Raw genomic sequence first — 16,568 nt, 5'->3', positions numbered from 1 at the left:
AAAATATTAAATAATATATACCATTTTTAAAAATTAATCATTTAATCTTTAATTTTTGTATAAAAAATAATTAACTAATAGAAATAATATTTTAAAAAATTAAATTTTTAAATGAAAATAAAATTATCTTAAAGATTTTAATATTTTAAAATAATTTTTTTAGTTACAAAAATTCTTGCATTTTGTGACAAATAAATAACTTGTTACAAATAGTATTGAATTTTGTGACAAATTAATTTTTTGTTACAAAATAATTAGAGTTTTTGAAACAAATAGATATTTTGTTACAAAATATTTTGAACTTTTGCAACAACTTCATCTTTTGTTACAAAATATTATAAAAATTTATAACAAAACACCGGATTGTTACAAAAGCCAATATAATTTGTAACAAGAAAATCAAATCGTTAAAAAATAACAAAACGTTTTGTAACAAATTATATTGTTGTTACAAAACATTATTATTATGTAACAATCACTAATTTTTGTTACAAAAAAATAATTTTTGTAACAATTTTAAATTTGTTACAAAATTTTTGTTACAAATGTTCCATTTTCTTGTAGTGCTTCTTCCTAATCAATTGGATGTTTTTCATTTGAAAAAAGACGTTGGAATCGACCAATGATTTAAAAGTTTTCTCCAAATCAAAGAGATAAAATTCTTCGAGCTTATATTAAAGTTGGGCTAAATCAACCAATTCTTGATAACTATCCATTTTCTAGTGATAAAAATCATCGTCGCTTTCCAGTTTCATGGTTTAAAATTTTCCCATCTTAGTTAGAATATTTTATAAAAGATGACGCCATATATTATTTTGCATGCTTTTCTTTTGCTAAAGAACCTTCCATCAATACCGATTCAAATATGCTTTTAGCTTTAATATATTTTTGTAAAATATTTGATTGAAGTTATATATTTGGCTTTTATTTAATATTTATTATTAGAAATAGAAATATAAAATATTTTAAGAAAATTATTAAACCTAAACCCCTAAATAAGTAGTGTAGCTCTGCTCCTACTAGCATACACTAGCATATTTACTCACATGAATAAAAAAAGAAAAACAAAAAAAGTGAAACCCACAAGATATTATTTACTTTTTCTGTGTATATGTACACTCTAACTCTATTAAAAGAGAGATTGAAGTTGAGAGATAAAGATTAAAAGATATAAATTAAGAAATTGAGATTAAATTAAGTCTCTGTATTATATTTAATATAAAATATATAAGATTGAGTTATGTTTTAGTATTCTATTTAGTTCAAGATAAATATGATTATGAAATAAGAATACTTGCTAAAATATTTGTAGTTATTAAAAAAATATTATTAAAATTTTAGTCTTTGTTTGAAAGAACTGAAAATTTGTGTCCAAAACTATAATTTTAATTCCAATCTCTAACCACCAAATACAATATTAAATTTCAGTTATATATATATATATATATATATATATATATAATGAGGTAGAGTTTACGTGTGTAAGGTGAAATTGATCATACCTAGGGGAGTGATGGGACTCCCCTTTTATAGTATTGTCGAGTTATCTAATCTGGTAGGGGAGGTCTGATGACATATCATCTTAAGCGATTTTCAAAGTTCTTTTTTATTTATTTTCATCGGATTTAATCAAATTTCTTATGTTTTCTAAAAGAATTTAATATATAATCAAATATTTGGAGTTGGGATGGTATTTTTATGTTTTCAGAAGTTTTGGGCTAAAAAACTAGCAAGAATAAAGGCTTTTTCAAAGAAAAATATAAAAGCAGCAAAAGCGTTGTCCAAGGAATAGAAGCGTGCCCTAAGAAGTGGAAATAAAGCACGCACGCCTAATGGACAACACGCACGGTTGGCAGATGGGGCTCCATGCCCGGTGGTGCACGAAATTGTGATCATCAATGGCGCCATCAACATGGTACGCTCATTGCAATCTCAACTCTCTATCACAACTCCGCACAACTAACCAGCAAGTGCACTGGGTCGTCCAAGTAATAAACCTTACGCGAGTAAGGGTCGATCCCACGGAGATTGTTGGTATGAAGCAAGCTATGGTCACCTTGTAAATCTTAGTCAGGCAGACTCAAATGGGTATGGGTGATGAATGAAACATAAAGATAAAGATAGAGATACTTATGTATATCATTGGTGAGAGCTTCAGATAAGCGTATGAAGATGCTTTGTCCCTTCCGTCTCTCTGCTTTCCTACTGTCTTCATCCAATCCTTCTTACTCCTTTCCATGGCAAGCTTATGCAAGGGTTTCACCGTTGTCAGTGGCTACCTCCCATCCTCTCAGTGGAAATGTTCAACGCACCCTGTCACGGCACGGCTATCCATCTGTCGGTTCTCAATCAGGCCGGAATAGAATCCAGTGATTCTTTTGCGTCTGTCACTAACGCCCCGCCCTCAGGAGTTTGAAGCACGTCACAGTCATTCAATCATTGAATCCTACTCAGAATACCACAGACAAGGTTAGACCTTCCGGATTCTCTTGAATGCCGCCATCAGTTCTTGCCTATACCACAAAGAATCTGATCTCACGGAATGGTTGGCTCGTTTGTCAGGCGAGCGCTCGGTTGTCAGGCGATCAACCATGCATCGTGTATCAGGAATCCAAGAGATATTCGCCCAATCTAAGGTAGAACGGAGGTGGTTGTCAGTCACACGTTCATAGGTGAGAATGATGATGAGTGTCACGGATCATCACATTCATCAAGTTGAAGAACAAGTGATATCTTGGAACAAGAACAAGCGGAATTGAATAGAAGAACAATAGTAATTGCATTGATACTCGAGGTACAGTAGAGCTCCACACCTTAATCTATGGTGTGTAGAAACTCCACCGTTGAAAATACATAAGAACAAAAGTGATCATTGGCTTCGGTCCCAGAGAGGGAACCAGAAAAACCAAGATGAAAATACAATAGTAAAAGGTCCTACTTATAGGGAACTAGTAGCTTAAGAATTACAAAGATGAGTAAATGACATAAAAATCCACTTCCGGGCCCACTTGGTGTGTGCTTGGGCTGAGCATTGAAGCATTTTCGTGTAGAGACTCTTCTTGGAGTTAAACGCCAGCTTTTGTGCCAGTTTGGGCGTTTAACTCCCACTTTGGTGCCAGTTCCGGCGTTTAACGCTGGGAATTCTGAAGGTGACTTTGAACGCCGGTTTGGGCCATCAAATCTTAGGCAAAGTATGGACTATTATATATTGCTGGAAAGTCCAGGATGTCTACTTTCCAACGCCGTTGAGAGCGCGCCAATTGGGCTTCTGTAGCTCCAGAAAATCCACTTCGAGTGTAGGGAGGTCAGAATCCAACAGCATCTGCAGTCCTTTTCAGTCTCTGAATCAGATTTTTGCTCAGGTCCCTCAATTTCAGCCAAAAAATACCTGAAATCACAGAAAAACACACAAACTCATAGTAAAGTCCAGAAAAGTGAATTTTAACTAAAAAATAATAAAAATATACTAAAAACTAACTAGATCATACTAAAAACATACTAAAAATAATGCCAAAAAGCGTACAAATTATCCGCTCATCACAACACCAAACTTAAGTTGTTGCTTGTCCTCAAGCAACTAAAAATCAAATAAGATAAAAAGAAGAGAATATGCAATGAATTCCAAAAACATCTATGAAGATCAGTATTAATTAGATGAGCGGGGCTTTTAGCTTTTTGCCTCTGAGTAGTTTTGGCATCTCACTCTATCCTTTGAAATTCAGAATGATTGGCTTCTTTAGGAACTCAGAATCCGGATAGTGTTATTGATTCTCCTAGTTAAGTATGATGATTCTTGAACACAGCTACTTTATGAGTCTTGGCCGTGGCCCAAAGCACTCTGTCTTCCTGTATTACCACCGGATACATACATGCCACAGACACATAATTGGGTGAACCTTTTCAGATTGTGACTCAGCTTTGCTAGAGTCCCCAATTAGAGGTGTCCAGGGTTCTTAAGCACACTCTTTTTGCCTTGGATCACAACTTTATTTCTTTCTCTTTTCTTTTTTTTTTCGCCTTCTTTTCTTCTTTTTTCGTTCTCTCTCTCTTTTTTTTTGAATTCACTGCTTTTTCTTACTTCAAGAATCATTTTTATGATTTTTCAGATCCTCAGTAACATGTCTCCTTTTTTATCATTCTTTCAAGAGCCAACATTCATGAACCACAAATTCAAAAGACATATGCACTGTTCAAGCATACATTCAGAAAACAAAAGTGTTGCCACCACATCAAAATAATTAATCTGTTATAAAATTCAAAATTCATGCAATTCTTCTCCTTTTCAATTAAGAACATTGTTTATTTAAGAAAGGTGATGGATTCATAGGACATTCATAACTTTAAGGCATAGACACTAAGACACTAATGATCATAAGACACAAACATAGACAAACATAAGCATGAAAATTTCGAAAAACAGGAAAATAGAGAACAAGGAGTTTAAAGAACGGGTCCACCTTAGTGATGGCGGCTTGTTCTTCCTCTTGAAGGTCTTATGGAGTGCTTGAGCTCCTCAATGTCTCTTCCTTGTCTTTGTTGCTCCTCTCTCATGATTCTTTGATCTTCTCTAATTTCATGGAGGAGGATGGAATGTTCTCGGTGCTCCACCCTTAGTTGTCCCATGTTGGAACTCAATTCTCCTAGGGAGGTGTTAATTTGCTCCCAATAGTCTTGTGGAGGAAAGTGCATCCCTTGAGGCATCTCAGGGATCTCATGATGAGAGGGGTCTCTTGTTTGCTCCATCCTTTTCTTAGTGATGGGCTTGTCCTCATCAATGAGGATGTCTCCTTCTATGTCAACTCCTACTGAATAACAGAGGTGACAAATGAGATGAGGAAAGGCTAACCTTGCCAAGGTAGAGGACTTGTCTGCCACCTTATAGAGTTCTTGGGCTATAACCTCATGAACTTCTACTTCTTCTCCAATCATGATGCTATGAATCATGATGGCCCGGTCTAGAGTAACTTCGGACCGGTTGCTAGTGGGAATGATTGAGCGTTGGATAAACTCCAACCATCCTCTAGCCACGGGCTTGAGGTCATGCCTTCTTAGTTGAACCGGCTTCCCTCTTGAATCTCTCTTCCATTGGGCGCCCTCTTCACAAATGTCAGTGAGGACTTGGTCCAACCTTTGATCAAAGTTGACCCTTCTTGTGTAAGGATGTTCATCTCCTTGCATCATGGGCAAGTTGAATGCCAACCTCACATTTTCTGGACTAAAATCTAAGTATTTCCCCCGAACCATTGTAAGCCAATTCTTTGGGTTCGGGTTCACACTTTGATCATGGCTCTTGGTGATCCATGCATTGGCATAGAACTCTTGAACCATTAAGATTCCGACTTGTTGAATGGGGTTGGTGAGAACTTCCCAACCTCTTCTTCGAATCTCATGTCGGATCTCCGGATATTCACTCTTTTTGAGTTTGAAAGGGACCTCGGGGATCACCTTCTTCAAGGCCACAACTTCATAGAAGTGGTCTTGATGCACCCTTGAGATGAATCTCTCCATCTCCCATGACTCGGAGGTGGAAGCTTTTGCCTTCCCTTTCCTCTTTCTAGAGGTTTCTCCGGCCTTGGATGCCATAAATGGTTATGGAAAAACGAAAAACAACGCTTTTACCACACCAAACTTAAAAGGTTTGCTCGTCCTTGAGTAAAAGAAGAAAGAATAGAGGAGAAGAAGAAGAAAATGGAGGAGATGGAGGAGGTTGTGTGGTTCGGCCAAAAGGGGGAAGAAGTAGTGTTTAGGGTGTGTGAAAATGAAGGAGTGAAGATGGGTTTATATAGGGGTGAAGGGAGGGGTAGGGTTCGGCCATTATGGGTGGGTTTGGGAGGGAAAGTGGTTTGAATTTGAATGGTAAGGTAGGTGGGGTTTTATGAAGGTTGGATGTGAGTGGTGAAGAGAAGATGGGATTTGATAGGTGAAGGGTTTTTGGGGAAGAGGTATTGAGGTGATTGGTGAATGGGTGAAGAAGAAAGAGGGTGGTGGGGTTGGTGGGGATCCTGTGGGGTCCACAGATCCTAAGGTGTCAAGGAAAAGTCATCCCTGCACCAAATGGCATGCAAAAATGCGTTTTGAGCCAATTCTGGCGTTAAACGCCGGGCTGGTGCCCATTTCTGGCGTTTAACGCCAGGTTCTTGCCCTTTCCTGGCGTTTAACGCCAGTCTGGTGCCCCTTTCTGGCGTTAAACGCCCAGAATGGTGCCAGACTGGGCGTTAAACGCCCATCTGCTAGCCTTACTGGCGTTTAAACGCCAGTAGGTTCTTCCTCCAGGGTGTGCTATTTTTCTTCCTGTTTTTCATTCTGTTTTTGCTTTTTCAATTGATTTTGTGACTTCTCATGATCATCAACCTATAGAAAACATAAAATAACAAAGGAAAATAGATAAAATATGACATTGGGTTGCCTCCCAACAAGCGCTTCTTTAATGTCAGTAGCTTGACAGAGGGCTCTCATGGAGCCTCCCAAATGCTCAGAGCAATGTTGGAACCTCCCAACACCAAATTTAGAGTTTGAATGTGGGGGTTCAACACCAAACTTAGAGTTTGGTTGTGGCCTCCCAACACCAAACTTAGAGTTTGACTGTGGGGGCTCTGTTTGACTCTGATTTGAGAGAAGCTCTTCATGCTTCCTCTCCATGGTGACAGAGGGATATCCTTGAGTCTTAAACACAAAGGATTCTTCATTCACTTGAATGATCAGTTCACCTCCATCAACATCAATCACAGCCTTAGCTGTGGCTAGGAAGGGTCTGCCAAGGATGATGGATTCATCCATGCATTTCCCAGTCTCTAGGACTATGAAATCAGTAGGGATGTAATTGTCTTCAATTTTCACCAAAATATCCTCTACAAGTCCATAAGCTTATTTTCTTGAATTGTCTGCCATCTCTAGTGAGATTCTTGCAGCTTGCACCTCAAAGATCCCTAGCTTCTCCATTACAGAGAGAGGCATGAGGTTTACACTTGACCCTAAGTCACACAGAGCCTTCTTGAAGGTCATGGTGCCTATGGTACAAGGTATGGAGAACTTCCCAGGGTCCTGCCTCTTTTGAGGTAATTTCTGCCTAGACAAGTCATCCAATTCTTTGGTGAGCAAAGGGGGTTCATCCTCCCAAGTCTCATTTCCAAATAACTTGTCATTTAGCTTCATGATTGCTTCAAGGTATTTAGCAACTTGCTCTTCAGTGACATACTCATCCTCTTCAGAGGAAGAATACTCATCAGAGCTCATGAAAGGCAGAAGCAAGTCCAATGGAATCTCTATGGTCTCATTTTGAGCCTTAGATTCCCATGGTTCCTCATTGGGGAACTCAGTGGAGGCCAGTGGACGTCCATTGAGGTCTTCCTCAGTGGCGTTCACTGCCTCTCCTTCCTCTCCAAATTCGGCCATGTTGATGGCCTTGCACTCTCCTTTTGGATTTTCTTCTGTATTGCTTGGAAGAGTACTAGGAGGGAGTTCAGTAATTTTCTTGCTCAGCTGTCCCACTTGTGCCTCCAAATTCCTAATGGAGGACCTTGTTTCAGTCATGAAACTTTGAGTGGTTTTGATTAGATCAGAGACCATGGTTGCTAAGTCAGAGTGGTTCTGCTTAGAATTCTCTGTCTGTTGCTGAGATGATGATGGAAAAGGCTTGCCATTGCTAAACCTGTTTCTTCCACCATTATTGTTGTTGAAACCTTGTTGAGGTCTCTGTTGATCCTTCCATGAGAGATTTGGATGATTTCTCCATGAAGAATTATAGGTGTTTCCATAGGGTTCTCCCATGTAATTCACCTCTTCCATTGAAGGGTTCTCGGGATCATAAGCTTCTTCTTCAGATGAAGCATCCTTAGTACTACTTGGTGCATTTTGCATTCCAGACAGACTTTGAGAAATCAAATTGACTTGTTGAGTTAATATCTTGTTCTGAGCCAGAATGGCATTCAGAGTATCAATCTCAAGAACTCCTTTCTTCTGATTTGTCCCATTGTTCACAGGATTCCTTTCAGAAGTGTACATGAATTGGTTATTTGCAACCATTTTAATTGGTTCTTGAGCTTCTGTAGGCGTCTTCTTCAGATGAAGAGATCCTCCAGCAGAGCTATCCAAAGACATCTTGGATAGTTCAGAGAGACCATCATAGAAAATACCTATGATGCTCCATTCAGAAAGCATGTCAGAAAGACATTTTCTGATCAATTGTTTGTATCTTTCCCAAGCTTCATAGAGGGATTCTCCATCCTTCTGTCTAAAGGTTTGGACTTCCACTCTAAGCTTACTCCATTTTTGAGGTGGAAAAAACTTTGCCAAGAAGGCATTGACTAGCTTTTCCCATGAGTCCAGGCTTTCTTTAGGTTGTGAGTCCAACCATGTCCTAGCTCTGTCTCTTACAGCAAAAGGGAATAGCATAAGTCTGTAGACCTCAGGGTCAACCCTATTAGTCTTGACAGTGTCACAGATTTGCAAGAATTCAGCTAAGAACTGATGAGGATCTTCCAATGGAAGTCCATGGAACTTGCAATTCTGTTGCATTAGAGAAACTAATTGAGGCTTAAGCTCAAAGTTGTTTGCTCCAATGGTAGGGATAGAGATGCTTCTCCCATAGAAGTCGGGAGTAGGTGCAGTAAAGTCACCCAGCACCTTCCTTGCATTGTTTGCATTGTTGTTGTTTTCGGCTGCCATGTCTTCTTCTTTGAAGATTTCTGTTAGGTCCTCTACAGAGAGTTGTGCCTTAGCTTCTCTTAGATTTCGCTTCAAGGTCCTTTCAGGTTCAGGGTCAGCTTCAACAAGAATGCTTTTGTCTTTGTTCCTGCTCATATGAAAGAGAAGAGAACAAGAAAATGTGGAATCCTCTATGTCACAGTATAGAGATTCCTTGAGGTGTCAGAGAAGAAGAAAATTAGAAGGAAGAGGTAGAAGAATTCGACCTTAATCAGATAGAGTTCGAATTGTGCATTGAGAAGGAGTGGTACTCCATAAATAGAAGGATGTGAGAAGAGAGGAAGAAATTTTCGAAAATTAAGTGAAGGATTTTGAAAACATTTTGAAAAACTTTAATTGATTTTCGAAAACCAGGAGTGGGAAAGAGATCACGTAATTTTTGAAAAAGATTTTGAAATTAGAATTTAAAAAGATATGATTGAAAACTATTTTGAAAAAGATGTGATTAAAAAGATTTGATTGAAAAGTTATGGTTTTTAAAAAGATATGATTGAAAAGATATGATTTGAAAACGATTTTAAAAAGATTTGATTTTAAAAATTAATGACTTGCCTAACAAGAAAAGATATGATTCAAACATTAAACCTTTCTCAACAGAAAAGGCAACATACTTGAATTGTTCAATCAAATCATTAATTGTTAGCAAGTATCTTTGAAAAAGGAAAGAAATTGATTTGAAAAAGATTTGATTTTGAAAAACTTTGAAAACTTGGAAAAAAAATTGATTTGAAAACAAAATCCTCCCCCTTGTGCCATCCTGGCGTTAAACGCCCAGAATGGTGCACATTCTGGCGTTTAACGCCCAATGCACTACCTTTTTGGGCGTTAAACGCCCAACCAGGCACCCTGGCTGGCGTTTAAACGCCAGTCTGTCCTTCTTCACTGGGCGTTTTGAACGCCCAGCTTTTTCTGTGTAATTCCTCTGCTGCATGTTCTGAATCTTCAGTTCCCTGTACTATTGACTTGAAAATAGAACCAAGATCAATTAAACAATGCATGCAAGACACCAAACTTAAAATAAGACACTAGACTCAACAAGAAACATAAAATCTTTTTGGTTTTTTATGATTTTGAAATTTTTTTGGATTTTTCGAAAATTATATGGAAATAGAAAATAAAGGTTTCAGAATTCTTAATTTGGATTCCAGGAATCATTGCAATGCTTGTCTAAGACTCCGGTCCAGGAATTAGACATGGCTTCACAGCCAGCCAAGCTTTCAAAGAAAGCTTCGGTCCAAAACACTAGACATGGCCAATGGCCAGCCAAGCCTTAGCAGATCATTGCTCCAATAGCAAGATTGATAGAAATCATCAAGCTCTTGTGATGATCAGTTGAAACCTCGGTCCAATAAGATTAGACATGGCTTCTCAGCCAGCCAGATTTCAACAGATCATCATGAAACTCTAGAATTCATTTTTAAAGAAATTCTGAAAAAAAATTACCTAATCTAAGCAACAAGATGAACCGTCAGTTGTCCATACACTAAACAATCCCCGGCAACGGCGCCAAAAACTTGGTGCACGAAATTGTGATCATCAATGGCGCCATCAACATGGTACGCTCATTGCAATCTCAACTCTCTATCACAACTCCACACAACTAACCAGCAAGTGCACTGGGTCGTCCAAGTAATAAACCTTACGCGAGTAAGGGTCGATCCCACGGAGATTGTTGGTATGAAGCAAGCTATGGTCACCTTGTAAATCTTAGTCAGGCAGACTCAAATGGGTATGGGTGATGAATGAAACATAAAGATAAAGATAGAGATACTTATGTATATCATTGGTGAGAGCTTCAGATAAGCGTATGAAGATGCTTTGTCCCTTCCGTCTCTCTGCTTTCCTACTGTCTTCATCCAATCCTTCTTACTCCTTTCCATGGCAAGCTTATGCAAGGGTTTCACCGTTGTCAGTGGCTACCTCCCATCCTCTCAGTGGAAATGTTCAACGCACCCTGTCACGGCACGGCTATCCATCTGTCGGTTCTCAATCAGGCCGGAATAGAATCCAGTGATTCTTTTGCGTCTGTCACTAACGCCCCGCCCTCAGGAGTTTGAAGCACGTCACAGTCATTCAATCATTGAATCCTACTCAGAATACCACAGACAAGGTTAGACCTTCCGGATTCTCTTGAATGCTGCCATCAGTTCTTGCCTATACCACAAAGAATCTGATCTCACGGAATGGTTGGCTCGTTTGTCAGGCGAGCTCTCGGTTGTCAGGCGATCAACCATGCATCGTGTATCAGGAATCCAAGAGATATTCGCCCAATCTAAGGTAGAACGGAGGTGGTTGTCAGTCACACGTTCATAGGTGAGAATGATGATGAGTGTCACGGATCATCACATTCATCAAGTTGAAGAACAAGTGATATCTTGGAACAAGAACAAGCAGAATTGAATAGAAGAACAATAGTAATTGCATTGATACTCGAGGTACAGCAGAGCTCCACACCTTAATCTATGGTGTGTAGAAACTCCACCGTTGAAAATACATAAGAACAAAAGTGATCATTGGCTTCGGTCCCAGAGAGTGAACCAGAAAAACCAAGATGAAAATACAATAGTAAAAGGTCCTACTTATAGGGAACTAGTAGCTTAAGAATTACAAAGATGAGTAAATGACATAAAAATCCACTTCCGGGCCCACTTGGTGTGTGCTTGGGCTGAGCATTGAAGCATTTTCGTGTAGAGGCTCTTCTTGGAGTTAAACGCCAGCTTTTGTGCCAGTTTGGGCGTTTAACTCCCACTTTGGTGCCAGTTCCGGCGTTTAACGCTGGGAATTCTGAAGGTGACTTTGAACGCCGGTTTGGGCCATCAAATCTTGGGCAAAGTATGGACTATCATATATTGCTGGAAAGCCCAGGATGTCTACTTTCCAGCGCCATTGAGAGCGCGCCAATTGGGCTTCTGTAGCTCCAGAAAATCCACTTCGAGTGCAGGGAGGTCAGAATCCAACAGCATCTGCAGTCCTTTTCAGTCTCTGAATAAGATTTTTGCTCAGGTCCCTCAATTTCAGCCAAAAAATACCTGAAATCACAGAAAAACACACAAACTCATAGTAAAGTCCAGAAAAGTGAATTTTAACTAAAAAATAATAAAAATATACTAAAAACTAACTAGATCATACTAAAAACATACTAAAAATAATGCCAAAAAGCGTACAAATTATCCGCTCATCACCCGGCGAACTCCCATGCATGCTTCATCCATGCTTGACGGCCTATGCTCCACGCTTGGCATGCCCTCTCTCCTGGGAAGGTGAATTTTGGAATTTTTATCCAATTTTCTCTAATACAAGTCCGGATTAAACAGAATAACAACCTTCAAGAAGCACAATTAAGGCCCAAATTTAATGATCCACATCATTAGAGGCCATAATCATATAAAAAATATTAAAAACTCTAGAAGCTAAGATTATTTATTAATTCTTTCTAGAAATATAAGATATTCAATTGTTAGATTGGATTTGAATCATTGTTTTGAATTTTGAATTTACAAGTTAGTAATTAGTTAGCTTATCTTTTTATCTGAAAGATAATATTAGAATAGTTATCTTGTCTTCCTTTCTAAAAGATAAGATTATTTTAGTTTGAATTTAAATTCTAAAATTGGGATATAAATAAGTAAACATAGTTCACAGAGAGGGCATCCAGCTCTTTTGCCATCTCTTTTCATTGTTTTCTTTCCTTTTCTATGGGTAACTAATGTAATACCCTATTACCCTAAACCTTACCTCATGCCGTAAAGTAAAAGATAACAAAGTGTCAAGTAGTTCTAAAGCTCGTACTATATATATATATATGTATGAAGAAATAGTAATAATACTAGAAGCACGATAAAGAATTACAGCTCAAAACAAAAACAAAAAGGCGTAAAGCATTCACTCGATAACAGTAAGTGTAAAGGCGCAAGATACAACATAATACAATAGTAATCAAGATAGATATATAAGTATGATATTCAAAAGAGCTCTAGCTGTAGTCCACAGAGTTTAGGCTGACTTACATACAGACAATACAGAGTTTTTGAGTTAAAACAGCATATACAACTTATCTCTCAAGTCAAGCCTTTAAGGCAATGAAGATACAAAAGTGAGAGTATATATATGACAAAGTAATCCAAAATACAAAAGGTGATGAAAGATCCTCCACTCCGTCACCATCTCGTAACTCACCAAGGTGGGTTACGACCTGCATCTGAAAAATAACAACATATGGAATGAGAATCGGAGGTACTTAGTATGGTAACAATATCCAGTAATGTAAGATATAAGGTTTCGGGATGCTGAAGGCAATATTAGAAATTCACATCAAGCATAGATTCAAACTTATAAAATAATTTAATAAAGTCCTTAAATAGGTCATCTAACTTAGGGAAAATTCTAAACTATTGATAACATTGCTGTCCCACAACCTCTGCCAACCTAACCTCCCTGCGATCCCATCGCCATCGCCTACCGAGTCTCCTCAATCCCAGTAGAAAACACAAGTAAGGGTATACAAGTAATACACAATTAATTTTCATATATAGCAAGTAAATCATGAAGCAAGTAACCATGTTATACATTTAGCCAATATAGGCAAGTAAACAAGCAAGCAACCAGATAGAAAATGTACATGACAAATGCATATCCTATTGGCGGTGATATCACATTGTCAGTACAACTGCCAACCCGACACATTCGCATGGGTATGTCGCCTTTCGGTCACGAATATAAATGGGTACTCTCCCCAGGGATATAGTGCCTAACTCACTCTTGTGACTCGAATGTATGTGAGCGGGATACTTTACCACAGTCCTCACATCTCAGCGTAAGCGGGACTAACCCCTACACTTACGCCTACATTTCAGCGTAAGCGGGATGAAATCCGGCCCATATGCCTACCATATAGCATCTCATCAATATCCGCATAAAACAGTATTCAATAATTTCATCATTCATCTCTGAGTCCTAGACTCGTCATAGCCATCATTAATCCTTGATTTCACAAGTTATCGTTAACTTTTAAGTTCTCAAAATCATCACCAATATATCACTTCACCGGTCCACTCACAACTTTAGAAACCTAAGTCTCCATCTTCTAAACTTATACAGAAATTCACGAATTTAAGTCATTAACTCATCTTTATTAGTCTTAGGGCCTAATTACTAGTTAGTAATTTTAAATGGTAATTAAAGAACTTTAGAAAGCTAGAGAACCCTTGAAAAGGGAAGAAAACAACTTTTCAGCAAAACAGGGGTCATGCGTACGTGATGAGCGGATAATTTATACGCTTTTTGGCATTGTTTTTAGTGTGTTTTTAGTATATTTTAGTTAGTTTTTATTATATTTTTATTAGTTTTTAGTTAAAATTCACTTTTCTGGACTTTACTACGAGTTTGTGTGTTTTTCTGTGATTTCAGGTATTTTCTGGCTGAAATTGAGGGACCTGAGCAAAAATCTGAATCAGAGGCTGAAAAGGACTGCAGATGCTATTGGATTCTGACCTCCCTGCACTCGAAGTGGATTTTCTGGAGCTACAAAAGCCCAATTGGCGCGCTCTCAACTGCGTTGGAAAGTAGACATCCTGGGCTTTCCGGAAATGTATAATAGTTCATACTTTGCCTGAGATTTGATGGCCCAAACCGGAGTTCCAAATCAGCATAAAACTGCCCGACGTTAAACGCCAGAACTGGCACAAGAATGGGAGTTAAACGCCCAAACTGGCACAAAAGCTGGCGTTTAACTCCAAGAAAAGTCTCTACACATGAAAGCTTCAATGCTCAGACCAAGCACACACCAAGTGGGCCAGGAAGTGGATTTTTATGTCATTTACTCATCTTTGTAAACCCTAGGCTACTAGTTCTCTATAAATAGGACCTTTTGCTATTGTATTTTCATCTTTGGATCTTGGGATTTTTGGATCACTTTAGATCTTTTGATCATCTTTGGACGTCTAGTTCTTAGATTATGGGGGCTGGCCTCTCGGCCATGCCTAGACCTTGTTCTTATGTATTTTCAACGGTGGAGTTTCTACACACCATAGATTAAGGTGTGGAGCTCTGCTGTACCTCGAGTATTAATGCAATTACTATTGTTCTTCTATTCAATTCAGCTTGTTCTTGTTCTAAGATATCACTTGTTCCTCAACTTGATGAATGTGATGATCCGTGACACTTATCATCATTCTCACCTATGAATGTGTGCCTGACAACCACCTTCGTTCTACCTTAGATTGAGTGGATATCTCTTGGATCCCTTAATCGGAATCTTCGTGGTATAAGCTAGAATTGATGGTGGCATTCAAGAGAATCCGGAAGGTCTAAACCTTGTCTGTGGTATTCTGAGTAGGATTCAATGATTGAATGACTGTGACGAGCTTCAAACTCCTGAAGGCTGGGCGTTAGTGACAGACGCAAAAGAATCAATGGATTCTATTCCAACCTGATTGAGAACCGACAGATGATTAGCCGTTCTGTGACAGAGTGCGTTGAACATTTTCACTGAGAGGACGAGACTGTAGCCACTGACTACGGTGATGCCCAACATACAGCTTGCCATGGAAAGGAGTAAGAAGGATTGGATGAAGACAATAGGAAAGCAGAGAGACGGAAGGGACAAAGCATCTCCATACGCTTATCTGAAATTCTCACCAATGAATTACATAAGTATCTCTATCTTTATTTTATGCTTTATTCATATATCATCCATAACCATTTGAATTCGCCTGACTGAGATTTACAAGGTGACCATAGCTTGCTTCATACCAACAATCTCCGTGGGATCGACCCTTACTCGCGTAAGGTTTATTACTTGGACGACCCAGTGCACTTGCTGGTTAGTTGTGAAATTATGTTTAGACCATGGTGTTGAGCACCAAGTTTTTGGAGCCATTACCAGAGACTGTTTGAGTTGTGAAAAGAATGAATCACAATTTCGTGCACCAAGTTTTTGGCGCCGTTGCCGGGGATTGTTGAGTTTGGACAACTGACGGTTCATCTTGTTGCTTAGATTAGGTATTTTTCAGAGTTCTTAAGAATGAATTCTAGTGTTTCAAGGTGATGTTCTTATTATCACCAAAGCTGATTGATTTTCATCAATTTAGCTCTTGAATGCAATGTCTTGCTGAAGCTTGGCTAGCCATGTCTAATTCCTTTAGACTAAAGCTTTAGACTAACATTGCATGATTCCTGGAATTCTCATTAAGAATTTTGGTATCTTTATTTTCTTTTTTCCACTTAACTTTCGAAAAATCCAAAAAAATTACAAAATCATAAAAAACCAAAAAAAAAAAATAATTTTATGTTTCTTGTTGAGTCTAGTGTCTCATTTTAAGTTTGGTGTCAATTGCATGTTTCTGTTCTTCTTGCATTTTTCGAATTCATTCATGTGTCTTAATTGATCTTCAAGTTGTTCTTGATGATTTCCTTGTTCTGATCTTTAAATTCTCTTGTCTTGAGTGTTTTGTTGTGTCTCATATGCATTATCATTTTGTTAGTAGTATACAAACTTCTAAGTTTGGTGTCTTGCATGCATTGTTATTTGATTTTAGTTGCATTCCAATTATTCCTCATTATTAAAAATCCAAAATTTTTTTTAATTTGTGTCTTTTCAAGTCAAAAAATAGAGAATTGAAGATTCAGAACATTCAGTAGAGGAATTACACAGAAAAAGGCTGGGCGTTCAAAACGCCCAGTGAGGAAGGAAAACTGGCGTTTAAACGCCAGCCAAGGCACCTGGCTGGGCGTTTAACGCCCAAAAGGGTAGTGTTTTGGGCGTTAAACGCCAGAATGGATACCATTCTGGGCGTTTAACGCCAGGATGGCACAAGAGGAAAGATTTTGTTTTTAACTCAAAATTTTTTTCAAGTTTTCAAAATTTT

At 38.3% G+C, this 16,568-nt stretch overlaps 1 non-coding gene across 1 annotated transcript; it reads left to right on the top strand.

Moving 5' to 3' along the window:
- The first annotated feature begins 8,151 nt into the window (after window positions 1–8,151).
- On the top strand, window positions 8,152–8,259 carry LOC130971400 (small nucleolar RNA R71). The gene has a single exon (XR_009082621.1). It is a non-coding gene; the product is annotated as a small nucleolar RNA R71 (small nucleolar RNA).
- The last annotated feature ends 8,309 nt before the right edge of the window (window positions 8,260–16,568 follow it).

This window comes from Arachis stenosperma, chromosome 3 (genome assembly GCF_014773155.1).
Source record: "Arachis stenosperma cultivar V10309 chromosome 3, arast.V10309.gnm1.PFL2, whole genome shotgun sequence".
Taxonomy (NCBI): domain Eukaryota; kingdom Viridiplantae; phylum Streptophyta; class Magnoliopsida; order Fabales; family Fabaceae; genus Arachis; species Arachis stenosperma.
The sequence above is the reverse complement of the archived record's forward strand: the minus strand, read 5'-3'. Positions and strand labels throughout refer to the sequence as shown.